Source organism: Calidris pugnax, unplaced genomic scaffold, assembly GCF_001431845.1.
Source record: "Calidris pugnax isolate Ruff unplaced genomic scaffold, ASM143184v1 scaffold32, whole genome shotgun sequence".
NCBI classification, from domain to species: Eukaryota; Metazoa; Chordata; class Aves; order Charadriiformes; family Scolopacidae; genus Calidris; species Calidris pugnax.
In genome coordinates, this window is record NW_015090783.1 from 7098723 (window position 1) to 7112061 (window position 13339).

Sequence of the window (13339 nt, forward strand, 5' to 3'; positions counted from 1 at the left end):
CCCTGCCCCGCCCAGCCCCGCCCCGCCGCGGACGGAGCGCGCAGTGGGGCAAGATTCCTCCGCGAAGGCGGCCAGGGGACGGGGGGGGGAACGGGGGAGAGGAGACGGGGCGGCCCGTTCCCGGCGCTGGGAAGCGGAAAATTGGGATTTAGGGAATGGGGCTGCCCGGCCTACTGCGGGGCTGGGCATTCCTCTCCCCGCCTCGCAGCGCTCTGCCCTCGCCCGCCCGAAGGAGGCACCTCCCGTCTTGACCGAGGAAGGTCGGGGCGGGGGGGCCTTGAGGTCCCTTCCAAGCTGGGGTTCTGGTCTGCCATCGGCGAGGAGACTTCTTTTGGGAGCAAGATCTCAGTTCAGCTCCAGCAGCGTTGTGTTGTGTAGAAGAAACGATGTGGTCAAGCGGGAACGTTAATTACCTGCAGACCCACCGTGGTACTGTCTTATCCCCATGACCAAAGCCCCGGGGAAGGAGACACCAAACAGAGCCCTGTTTTTTCTGAGCCAACATCCAAAATTCAGCACTGATCGCTACCTGGTAAATCCAGCAGTTTGCAAACGGTGACAGAAATGCTATGGAACATGGATCTCAGGATGCTGGCAAATTTTACAGATCCCATTACTCTGCTTGTGCGTTTTTAATTATGCTTTCTTATCATTCCCATCCACCCATTCAAGCTTCACCTCCGTACCCACATTCCCCACGCTACAAATCCACGTTACCCCACTCCTGTGCCTGCTGGGTGGATGGTTTCCAGCAGCCAGATTCCAACCAGTGCAAGTGCCTCCAGAAGGACCACTTGCCAGAGTCCACTGCTCCCCCAGACAACCCATGGCCTGTCCTGCTCCCGCTCTGCCACCGAGACAACAAGCCACTGGGCTCAGCCAGACTCGCAGGAGGGATGTAAGGACACCGTGCCTGTCCCAAGGAAAATGGTCCTTCTGCTGAAGCAGTCCAAGCACTCTCCAGATGAGTGTCCTTCCCCTGCCCACCGCTCTGTGTCTCTGTCTCACACACACGGTGCAGACGGAGAAATGGATCTGACTCCAGGACAGGTCCTTTGGCTCTCGGACATTTTACGGATCAACAGTGGCCCCCAGGGGCCAGACAACTGCATCAGAGACCCTGGTGAAAATTTGCTACAGACTAGATGTTTTTTTCCCCTCCCTTATCCCTCTTGCCTGCCTCACTCTCTATATTTAAGGTGCTCAGCTTTCTGTTTCTTCTCATATAGCTTTAAGATTTTGATTCTTTTATCTTGGAAGCATTAGCCCTTACCACAGAGGCAGACGTGTATTTACACTGTGTATGTTCCTTCTTACCAGGAGCCCAGAAGGAAAAAGTTTATTTTCAAAAGTTCACATCCAGTTCCTCACAAACAGCACAGTTCTTTTCCCCCAGCCCTGTCTCCTAGCCTCCTGCAAATGACTTCTAAATATTTTCCCCCCGTAATGCCTTTCCTCTTCTATCCCTCATAATTAACACTCATTCTCCATTAACTGTCCCACTGACCTCTTTCCCAGCAGCCTGCCCTCTAACCTGAGTCCCAGTTTCCTTATTTAACCTCCAACAACTCACAAAAGAAGGAAAAAACTGCACCAGATGCCATCGTCCACTTGGGGACAGACTGAACAGACTGAAGCTGGATGGGACAAAAAGTGCAATTCCTGATAAATCTCTCAGTTGCTTGTACTGAATTCTAAAATCACATGGTTCAATCTGAAACTTCGGTGCTATTAAAGATGCATCGATTGCACAAATGCCTGACACTTGAGGTCAAAATCCCAATCCAGCCAGAGGCAAGTTTGCCAAGTACGTAACAGTGGCACCGACTTACACCAGGGCTGAACTCAGCTCACCACCAGAAAAGTTTAAGACCATTGTTAAGCAATAATCAAAATTGTTTCCTCAGCGAAAATGTATTCCTGAACATTTGGGCAATCTCATTGTGCTAGAAAATGAAAATGGATAATATTGATTTTTTGCCTCCGTGCTACATTTCAGATGTCACTCTTCTGTGATAACACTTCACCATCAGAAATCTCCTGTGCATGTGCTCACACTCCGCAGTTCGTTTTTGCCTGGTTTAGGTACTAGTGCACTAATACAATTTATGTGCAAAAGCCTTTTGAGATTATTTTAGATTTTACTCAGTAAATCCAAAACCATTTTTTTTTAATTAGATTATATTTTACGTTTTTCTAAAACTTGCAATTCAATTAAGTTAAGAAAAATCTCTAAAAATAATTTGTTGAAAGTTACCACTAGCTTGAATATACAGTGCTGCATTACATTAATAACTACGTAACTTCTGGCTCTGTATTTTTTTACATATATTCATATTACTACTATTCTAATCCAGTTTTATTGTGTTGTATTTCATCTCTGAGCAGAAAATCCATCTAAGAGGATAACAACCTACTGATGGTACCCACTAATGGAATTATTTTGTGAGCTAAAACAGTAAATGCTTGTGCTACTGATGCTGTAGGTGGGGTGGTTCCCAGGGGATTATCCCATTTCAGTGGGTAGGTGCAGAGATACCCTCAAGCAAGGTGCTGTAGGTTAGAGTGGTCACAGGTTAGAAGGTTAGAGTGGCCTCTTCACTACGTTGTGACCAGAACAAAGCAAAACCAGAAACTGGAAAGCCAGCAGGGTTGGCAGAAAAGTCAGCACAGATGTGGCCTGTCAAAGGGTGTTGCTTTCCCCTGGGAGGCAGAAATGCCCCGTGGCAGCGGCAGGAGCAACGCAGCCCTCGGGGTTAACTTCCCTACATACCAACAACTCCTGTGTTCTCTAGGGATGAGTCAGTGTTTGGATGTTTTACCATTCGCTGCAGGGAGAGCAAGGGCAGGTCTCTAGCCTACAATTGGCAAGCAAAATTTATGAACTTTCAGGCAGCTTTTCCTTAAACAGAACATTTGAAACGAGGAAAATGTGGTTTTGAAAAGCCTCTTCCATGACCCCGAGCGCATTTACTCACCACATATCACCTTCCCAATGTAAAAAAAAAAAATCTGTAAATTTATTCTCAAAAAGAGAGAGAGAAAGAGGAAACATTATGTCATTTGATCCAAATGTATTCAGACCTATACTGTGGACTTACTGCTGGCCTTCTTAAAGGAAATACTGATGTCATCCTGGCCTGCTTCAGACCCAGCAAAATTTAAATGATACACTAGTTTAAGCTTTTGGGTTATAAAATGATGCTACTTAAGCTTGCTTAATGCATTTTTTAATAGAGCAAGAGAGAATATTGCTTTTAAGCAACTTTGGGTTGTGTAACTTGACCAGTTAAAAAAATTAAAGATTTTGAAGCAGATACTGACTTTCTGACCACATCACTGAAGGGTAAGCACAACCACATAAGTCCTGTGTTGGTTAAATACCGCACAAAATTTAGGGAGGTTTTGGCACAAAAGGAAGTCTACATCTATATATGTTTGCAGTGATTCAGATCTTGAATTTAATCTAAGTGTTGTGAATCACCCACTAGAGGACCCTTCAGATCTCTTTTGGCCAGAAAAAAATGAGGGAGGAGCTCATTTTGGATGAAAGACTTGTCCTCTTCCCCAGACACACTCTCTATAAGCATATTTAAAACTAGGTTTCAGCTTTTCTAGAGCACAGAAAGTCTTTACATCATGAAAGAGTAATCCATTTCATAATTTTACACTCACAGTCACCACCTTTCTAACTAAAATAGATGGAAAAACATTTCTTTATACTGGGTTATCACTGGTAAAATGAAATATCTCAAATTCAGCTGTAAGAAGCTGCTCTTCTTTCCTGGGACTGAATCTATTCCCGTACTCCTTTAGTAAGGAGGAAGCTTCTTTAGTACACTGTGTCTAGAGTCTCCTTAACATTGAGGATTTTTAAAAAACATCTCCTTGCACTTCTTAAAATGTCCCAAAATGGCTGAGACTGCAGTGACAGGATAGCTCTAGCATAAAAACCTGTCTTCTGCATATTGGTGTTACGAAGCCTTGCCTCTGCTGGAAAGCATGAGAAAAGAGTTGCTAAAGAGGGCAAGAATAAGGGCTTTTAGAAAACTCCTTCAGGGGTGGGGGGGTGTTACCTGCCAGATCGTCAGTGGCTCTAGAATCACATGGGTGTGTGACCTCTCTGCTACCTGCCATTGCAGAATTATGGCAATGGTTGTCACCCCATCACGTATAGGGTCTCGTGTTTTCAGCTTTAGGTGTCTAACAGTTTATTATCAATGGGTCCTTCTCAGTATCTTAGCTTTCCGTTATTTAAAATCAGGTTTCACTCTCCCAAACACAAACATTCAGAGCTACAGATTAACAGACACACCAAAAATATGTTTGTGAAAGGAAAGACCCAAAAAAAAAGAAAAAAAGCAATTTCTGAACTAGTGAACTAGTTTTTTAACACAGTCTCTAGCCCTTTCATTAAGTAAACACATCCAGTTCTGCCCCTAAAGTCAAACTCATGAAACTAAGGGTTTATAACAGCAATGCTAACACTACATTATCTAATGTAACGCTCTAATAAATAATGATGTATCATGCCAGAAGGGTTTAATTTGAAACAGATGGTCTAAGGAATGGAAACATAAGCAAAGTATTTTACTGTAATCACTATCCAGGAAACAAAAGGGGATTTGATATTATTGCCTCAAGGACTGCCTTGCCCCCCAACGTTTTTGTTTTAGGTAACAGTAAACTTCTATTTTGCTAACAAAGCGCAGGTGCTGCTAATAGCTCTTAACGATGGAACAGAACCCAGGCGTTTTTCCTAATCCTGATTAGCAACTGAGAATTTGCTTTAGCAACAGCATTTCAGCATTTGCTGCTTTTGCAAAGTTCAACTGATCTCTCTTTACACCATTTTATATTTTTTTCCCATTTTTAGAAAAGAAAATTTATTTGTAATTTTGTTAGGACAGACTTGACAGTCTTGGCTTCTCCTGCATTTGACAGTCACAGTCACTACCAAGCACTTATTTAGGCACTGCAGTCTATGCCCTAAACCAGCCTCTGCTTTTAGGTCCATTGGCAAACCATTAAAATACCTGATCTGCAAAGTTCACTTAGCAGGCAAGAGAGCACTCTTCTTGCAAAATCATTTGAGGTACTGTGACATACATAATTACACAATTTAGGGATTTCTAGTTTTAACAATCCCTTTAATGATTACAAGACATATAAAGGCAAAAGTCTAGCTCCCCCCAAATGGATATCCTTTCCTCTTTCTCTGTCAGGAGCTGTTTCAGATATTCCCTGCGTTACTTCAGAAAAAATCACCCTAGGGATGAGCTTGGCACAGGCTGTTCCTTTTTTTGGAAACAGGCATTTAAATGCAGTGTTTTCACATACAAGCTGCATTGAGGCTGTGTAGGCAAAACCCTGGGATGAAAAGAGTTTTTGGGGAAGTGACACTAACTGCAGGTCTGGAGAACCTGCAAGATAGTCAGCCAGATACGTGACATTCTCTGCTGGCGACAGGGCAGAAATAGCAGCTGCAGCTGGGCTGTAGCTAGACGAGCTTTCCAAACACCACCCCCGTTTCAGAGAGACTAAGGCCCAGACCGAGCAAAGCACTTCCTCACACTGCACCTACTTTAAAATATGTGAATGATCTTTCTGAATCAGTGGACCTTGTCAACACTGCCAGTGTTTTAAAACCCCAAACTTTTCCGGAGAAATAATCCACTTGACACTTACTTTTCTCAGGTTTGGGGGGTTTGAGAGGTAGAATTTCTGTATTTCAAGCTTTTCTCTGCAATACTGAAGACATTTTTTTCCCCCACCTCTAGTTACAAACTCAGAAATCCCCATAACCAAGTGTTTACTTGAGAGTTCAAGAGCCTGGGGGCTTAAAAATCCCAATCATTGTGAGATCAGTCCAAATAGCTTGAGAAGTAAGAAAAGTTACTGGGATATTGAACTGTTTAAATACAGATGTGTGTTTACATGTCTTCTTACACATTAGTCACACTATCTAGGAAACTTGGTATAAAGCCAGCAGCTAAGAATTCTTGAATATTAATCGCTATTCTCTTGAATACTGCGTGACGAACACTTCAGTAAGAAATGGCCTGAGAGCATTGTCCTGGGTGCTCTGCAGAGACTGAGCACAGGATGAAATTTCACACTGCGTTCGCTGCATTTATGCCTCTAGGGAGAATACCAGTGGAAAGATGAATTTGTCCCATTGACAATACTTCTCAAGAAAAAAGGGATGTAATGTACATCTACACAACTGATGAGACACAGAAATAGCCTTGCCTCTGCTGACAGAGCTGATGAGTGCAGCATCAGACTGAGCAGTGCTGGCTCGTGACAGCGTGGTTGGGAGCCATTACTTCCAAATAAGAGGAGTTGGTGCAGTTCCTATGTCTCTTCAGGGTTTATTTTCCCTGAATACAAAATGTAAAGTTCAGGACTGAGGAAACAGAGTTACATCTCAGTTACAACAATCAGCACCTGGCTCCTGGGGAAGTATTCCAAACTTGCATTAGTGTAACTGAGACCTGTCCTACAGCATAATACACACACTCCCTCAATCTGCATCTCCATGCTGGGAGCAGCACATCATGGTGTTATTTCACCTGAGAATGTATTTTATTTCTTGATCAACAAGTAGAAAATCATGGAGAGCATCTTCTCATATTGCAGTACTCATTATTACACATGTCGTCTTTCTGTCTCGTTCCCAACACTAATAGGCACAGGACCTAATTATCCCCATTTATAAATAACTTTCTTCATCCTATCTCTGTCCAACAACGCTTTGGCAGGCATCCTCAGCAGAAGATTTGAAATTATGTCCCTGCCAAAATTTATTGCAGTTGATGAATCACAGCACACACAATTGAAATGCTGTGGTTGCTTTTATAAATTATCTGCACACATACGTATATATGTAAATGTACGTATATGTAAGTATGTGTGTGTGTATAGCAACTTGGAAATCGTTACACGTACAGATCAGGCAAAATTACATGGTGGCTTTTTCTCTCTTCCAAATGATGTAACTGAGCTCATTCAATCAAATTTCTGCTAATGTGTTCATGCATTTCCTAGGGAAATTATAAGGACTGTCACGTGAAAATCAGCCCTCTGCATGGAGCTAGTCTGACCATGACAGTTTCAGTTATCAAAGTCACCAGTTGTAAGACTCAAGTGATGAATTTATTCTTGAGCATAGAATTAGTCAGTCATGGAGCATCCAAAGAACTAGGCTTCAAAAATCAACTAATGCCAACCTGGACTAAAGAGAGCACCGCTCCCCTGTCCCCGTGCAGGGGACTGTTAATAACAGCAGCAGAGTTAATGCTAAAGGATACCTTCGTTGCTTTTCTCCCTGCCCCGCTATAATTTATTCTTGAGCATAGAATTAGTCAGTCATGGAGCATCCAAAGAACTAGGCTTCAAAAATCAACTAATGCCAACCTGGACTAAAGAGAGCACCGCTCCCCTGTCCCCGTGCAGGGGACTGTTAATAACAGCAGCAGAGTTAATGCTGTGCTAAAGGACACCTTCGTTGCTTTTCTCCCTGCCCCGCTATACGGTTTTCACAACATCCTGTGGCAATTTAACCTGCTTTCTTGAAAAAGTTCTGCCTTGTGTTTTCACCTGCTTTTTGCTCATTTCATTTAGTGCTCACTGTTTCTTGTACTGTGGGCAACAGAAATAATGATTCCTTGTTTGCTTCCTCCATGGCATTAATTATGTCATTCATCAGCTTTAAACCAATTGGGTACAAGAGAGAGCTCTCGACGGGAGATGCTCCAGAGAGAAACTCTGAAGAGAATTGTTTTTCTATCCTAATTGACTTGCCACTAATAGTTTATTGTTACAACCTGGTGTGATTTACCAGTGACTTTCGCCTCAAAAAGCAGGAATGTATGAAAACTACTTTGCTAAAATGAACTACAGGTTCATAGCTAAAATAATTGTTGCTATCAGTAGGAATTTATGCAGAATTGTTTTTAAAATATTAGCAAAATCCACATTCAGCAGCTATTGCTGTGGCAATAGGTAAAATACACAGTATACATTTTATGCAAGGTTTTTGAATCTGCATTTCAGATCTTCTATAACATTTTATATCTGCAAAATGAAGAGTAATAAGCAATTTACTGTTGCTCCAGATTGAATTTACATTTTGTAATGAATTTGACATGTCATATAAAGCATAACTTTGAGCTGTAAACTGGCCTGGAAAAAATCATGAATGTTTTCTTCTTGCCAACTTCAACAATTTGGGGAGGGGAATTACATTTACAATGCTTTACTCTAGCTTTTTTACAATGCATTTGACAGACACATGGCATTGAAAGACTGGTTGCTGCTTAAAATTAAAAAATACATTTTATACTAAAAGTGTCCCTCCAAGATACGTGCAGAGGAATGTGCAGTTACCAAAACCTAACATCTATCCTGTGAGGACACAGCTCCATTTGAACTTTTCCCTGCAGCCTGCTTTCAGTCCCCAGCCAAACCTCTCACAGAGCTCTGAAGACTTATGTTGTTATTCTGCTTTATACCCCTGCCCTCATTAAGGCCCTGCCCACATTATAACCTGCCTTTCTGCAAAATAATGATGGGAATCCATCTAGAGCAGGAAGAAGAGCTCTTCTATGTACTTAACAGTGTGCTGCCTGACCCAGCTGACCAATCCTTCATGCTGTGAATTTTTCTTGCCAGCAATAAACCCAACTGCCCTTTGCTCTCTTTTGACGCCGTCTATTCGCTTTCATGTCAGACGAGGATATATCTTTCCCCTTTTTCATTACCTGTTTTCTCTTTGACCAGAATTAAGGACTGTAAAAATTCCCTCTGAAGTCCCACACCTCTGCCACAGGTGTCCATATGGTCACCACACAGCCTCCACCAGCCAATGCCCTATTGCCAACAGGTTACAGATCTGGCCACGGGGAATGGCCACATGACCCAATACTGCAAGTCACTTAGCAACTTAAATCCAGAGGATCTCAGCTTTTGTGTCATACTGGAATAACAGCTGCCAAGTGTGACACGACTTTCCCAAGGTCACAGAGTAAGTCAGTGACAGAGCTGCAAACACAAACCGTGTCCCTGATGCCCAGGTCTGTGCCTCACCCCCACTGGGTGGCAGGTAACACATCCCCATTGCCAAAGAGAAAGACCACAGAAGAGCTCACCGTTTAAATCTGCCCAGTGCTTTGAACTAGGAGGGAGCACAGACACACTGTACCTAGAAAGACACTTCACAGGTCTCTGCTTCAGGCAGGCAAAGCATTTCTGGGTGCACAGGTTGTGAAAGGAATCCATCCAGCATCAGGATGCTCAGGTTCCTGCTGGTGATAAGTCTCTGTGGGTGTGTGTGTAAATAAACCAAAGCCAAGGATAGCACACCCCAAGACTCTTGTACCCAAAAAGGACCCTCTCCATCATTTTGGACACAGTGCTGAAATGCACTTCTGCAGCATCCAGGGCTTTAGATAAATACAAAGAGAGTCTGTATAGATATCTCTAGAAATTGTGTAGATATAATGCAAGAAAAAAGTTATTTTCAAAAATAAATGAAAAGACTCATAAAGAATGGTATTATAAATTCTGTAAAAAATGGGGGAGAAATACAGTAAATTACCATGGTATATTTTCTTATGAAGGTTTTACATGTTTTGAAAAATATAGCTATTCTGTGCTTCAATGTAAGTGGAAATAAATATGTTTATTTTGCCTTTACAGTTAAATAAACTCACGCAACTTCTGTTTACACATGCACACACCTAACCTTCCTATCCCTTAAAGCAGGATGTACTTTCTTGTGTTTAAAATCCCAATGATTAATAATTTCTAACTCTTTCCTGCCCCTTTATTAGAAAGGGAGTATTGAATAAAAGACCATACTAGCAAAGGAATTATTTTGTGCACCAATTGACAATGTTATTTCTTCTTTGATAATCTTGTGCTATGAATGCGCTGTTGTAGATGAATAGATATATATTTCTGTACAACATTAAAACAGACACAAAGATGATAGGAATTAATAACATTTTTCTCATGGCAAATTAGCAGCCTAATCCTTGCTCTCAAGAGAAAATGTAAAAGGCTCTATTTCCTCAGCAGCTCACAACACGTCAATGGCTGTGAAACTCCGCATTTAAATCTGTGCTGCAACAGCACATTGCAGTGTCCCCCCTTTTTAGGGTAACTCCCGACCTACAGCTATTTCCTTTACTGCATTTCTGCTCAGTAATTTTAGTTATTATTATACATATACACAACTATTCCAATAAGCAGGCAGGGAAGAGCGGAATTGCTTAAGGCAATGAAGCATACAGTCTCCTGGAATGAGGTTAGTGCAGTGTGGGAATTATGCAGAGGGTTTGAACTAAAAGGAAATTATGCAGGATGTCAAGGGAAGGATCAAAGCAAAAACGTCTTTCACATATTTACTAAAAAAACTTTCCAAAATCAGTGTGAAAGACCAAGACTACTGCCAGTAACATCGATCATACAGACACCCAAAACCTTTCTCCCCAAAAACATGGCCTGAAATGATGCTTTCATTTGAGGTTAAATATGCCCCAAATCTGGCCTATGGCTCCTGGATACCTACGGGATGCATCTGCTTGGCCCTGGCTCCACAGTTGATTGCATAATGATAGGGTTTGAGTCTCTCAGAAACACAACCCATTTGTGAGGTCAGGAAGTCCCATCACCATCTGACATGGAGCGAGGAGGCACGTCAAGACGTACGAGTCAGCAGTAATTTGTAGTGGAGCCAGGAACCAGTGCCAGAATGGCTGAAGCCCATTCCTGTGCCCTCAGTGCAGACCATGTCTCCAGCCGAACATCTAGCTGGTGCAGCTCTTACTGCAAACCATCACTTAACACTGGGAAACTGCCAACAGGATAGCAGTGTAAAGCACCTGCATTTTGATATAGAAGATTGTGGGAAACAACAGAGCAGTTTGTATGCATATGTGTAGTGTGTCTGAAAAATTAGTCATAGCCAAGTACCACCTATTTATAACTCCTTACTTGTCTGTTTTTAAATCTGTTATTTTAGATAGCTTTCAATGCGACAGTAAGAGCTGATCCCAAGGCCAGATGGATTCATAATATTCAGGCTGGAAAAACACGATCATGCTTTTACTCACTGAATTTATGCAGACACTGCAGTTTCTATAAGGTGAGTTTTTCCTTAGAAAAAGTAGCATTGGTTTGTATTTATAGAAAAAAAACAAAACCAAAACCCAACAAAATCCCTTTCCCCATCTGTTCAAATGACTGTACAAGAGAAAAAGCTGACAGTAAAGCTGTATTCCACTAAACCACCTGTGCCCAGGACTAGAACCAGATTACGCTGCCATTTTATAAGCTTCCACAATCATCCCTGATCCAAAGATCCCCATGTGCTCTGCACCTACATAATTGAAAGAGGTTTTCAATGCGTATGTTCCATGGCAGGGAGGTGTGCTTTGCAACCAGCACACACAGGATATGTCCACCTCATATCCACTGACGCAGGGAACGCAGGAAGAGACCACTACCCAGGAGCCACTTACCTGCACGCTGCATGAAAGGACAAAATAAATGGCAAAATTATACTGTCTGAAAAATCCACACAAGGGATACATGTGTAAAAGGTGAATAGGACAGCAACACAGCATGAAATAATTTGTAAGGGAAATGAAATATGAATAATCTTCCTTACAGTCATGAGATGAGAGTCTTTTCCACAGAAGCCTTTTTTCTCTCTAGGGAAGATCCACTGTCTGCAGGATTGCAAAAGTCCCTATTCCATATCTAGTTAGAGTCATGAGTATTGCATCCCTGTTGGCAGGAAAAAAAAAAACAACACTTTGGGGGGAAGGAATTGAGTTTGCCCATTTGAAAGAACTGGTGAAATACCATCAATGCAAGTGGGGCTGAAGGATTCTTGTTGTCGTGGCCAAGAGCCGCTTTTCTCAAGGCCACTTCTTTGAGGCGATTTCTGAAGGTTCGTCTAAGGTCTCAGCTTCTCCTGAAAGACAGCCCGTCCCCTCCTCCTGCACCTCTCCTTTACAGGTCTGAGCACTGGGGTGGGGATATTCTCCACTTTCTCCAAGCTTCCATCACTGCTTTCCCTCTCTCTGATTATCGCTTAAAATGGTGGGGCTACTTACCAGTCTTCCATGGCCTGGAACATAACCACTGGCAGAAGCACTGTTTCCAGTCTATTTTATTTGCTTACATTTTAGTAAGTACTTTTGGTTTTGTATTTTGCTGCTGATATAACCATTTTTTTCTTCTATCAGCACAGATCAGTTCCATTTAAAATACATCCAAAAGGGATACCTGTAACTAGTTTTACTTGAACATATGTACACAGTTCTGTATACATTATATACATATAGGCATTATATATATACATGTATATATACACATATATATAAGGCACTGTAAAATGTACCATCACTTCTCTAGGACTGTTTTAACCTGTAAAAGTAGATCATATTCCTTCATATAATTTGAAATGTCTAACCAAGACATTTTTAAAATGTTTCAGGGTTACAGTTACAGCTGTGCAATAAACCTTACTTTAAAATTCAAGTTATTGTGACAAGATGAACAAAACCTATTTTGACAGTAATTCTAATCCATTTATTATATAACTGCTCCTCTCTTAAAAGATATATTCACCTGTATAAACAGTTTCCTTTGTCTCTCCTTATTATATTCCAAAATGCAAACTGAAACTTGTCCTGCAGAATAAAAAACAATAATGGAAAAATGAATACAAACCTGGAAAATTTATCTATTACTTAGAGAAAGCCAAGATCACTGTAAGCCAAGATATCTTTAAATAAAATGTACTAAAAGAGATCATGAGCTCATATAATTCCGTTTGATGTAGCCAACATCAATGGAGCCTGGAGATTACGTCTGTGGCCATTTTATATTTAAGACAATCTCTGCCATGTGAAGACACGACAGCACTCAAATATGACTGGCATTTATAATGAACATGCTTGAATGGATCCTTGCTTGATGTAATTAGCCTATATATGCACATTATAGCATCAGAAATCCTGCAGCAGCTGCTGTTAGGAGGGCTTGGCAACTGTGTGTGTTGTAAGCCAGTCTTATAGATCAAACGGACATATTTTCAGAGACTAAAAACAGATAGATAGATGAAGACAATTAAAAACTGTACCTATTTGGGATCTATAAATCCAGATATCCTGGGTAGAACATTTCAACAAATACCAATACAACGTTTTTTCCACAGTTAGTCTGTAGCAATGATTCACAACTGTGCTGGATCACCGGGTCCCTATTAACCCCACAACTTTAATAAAAAACACAACAGAAAACTTCATTTAGTGTTGTTTCA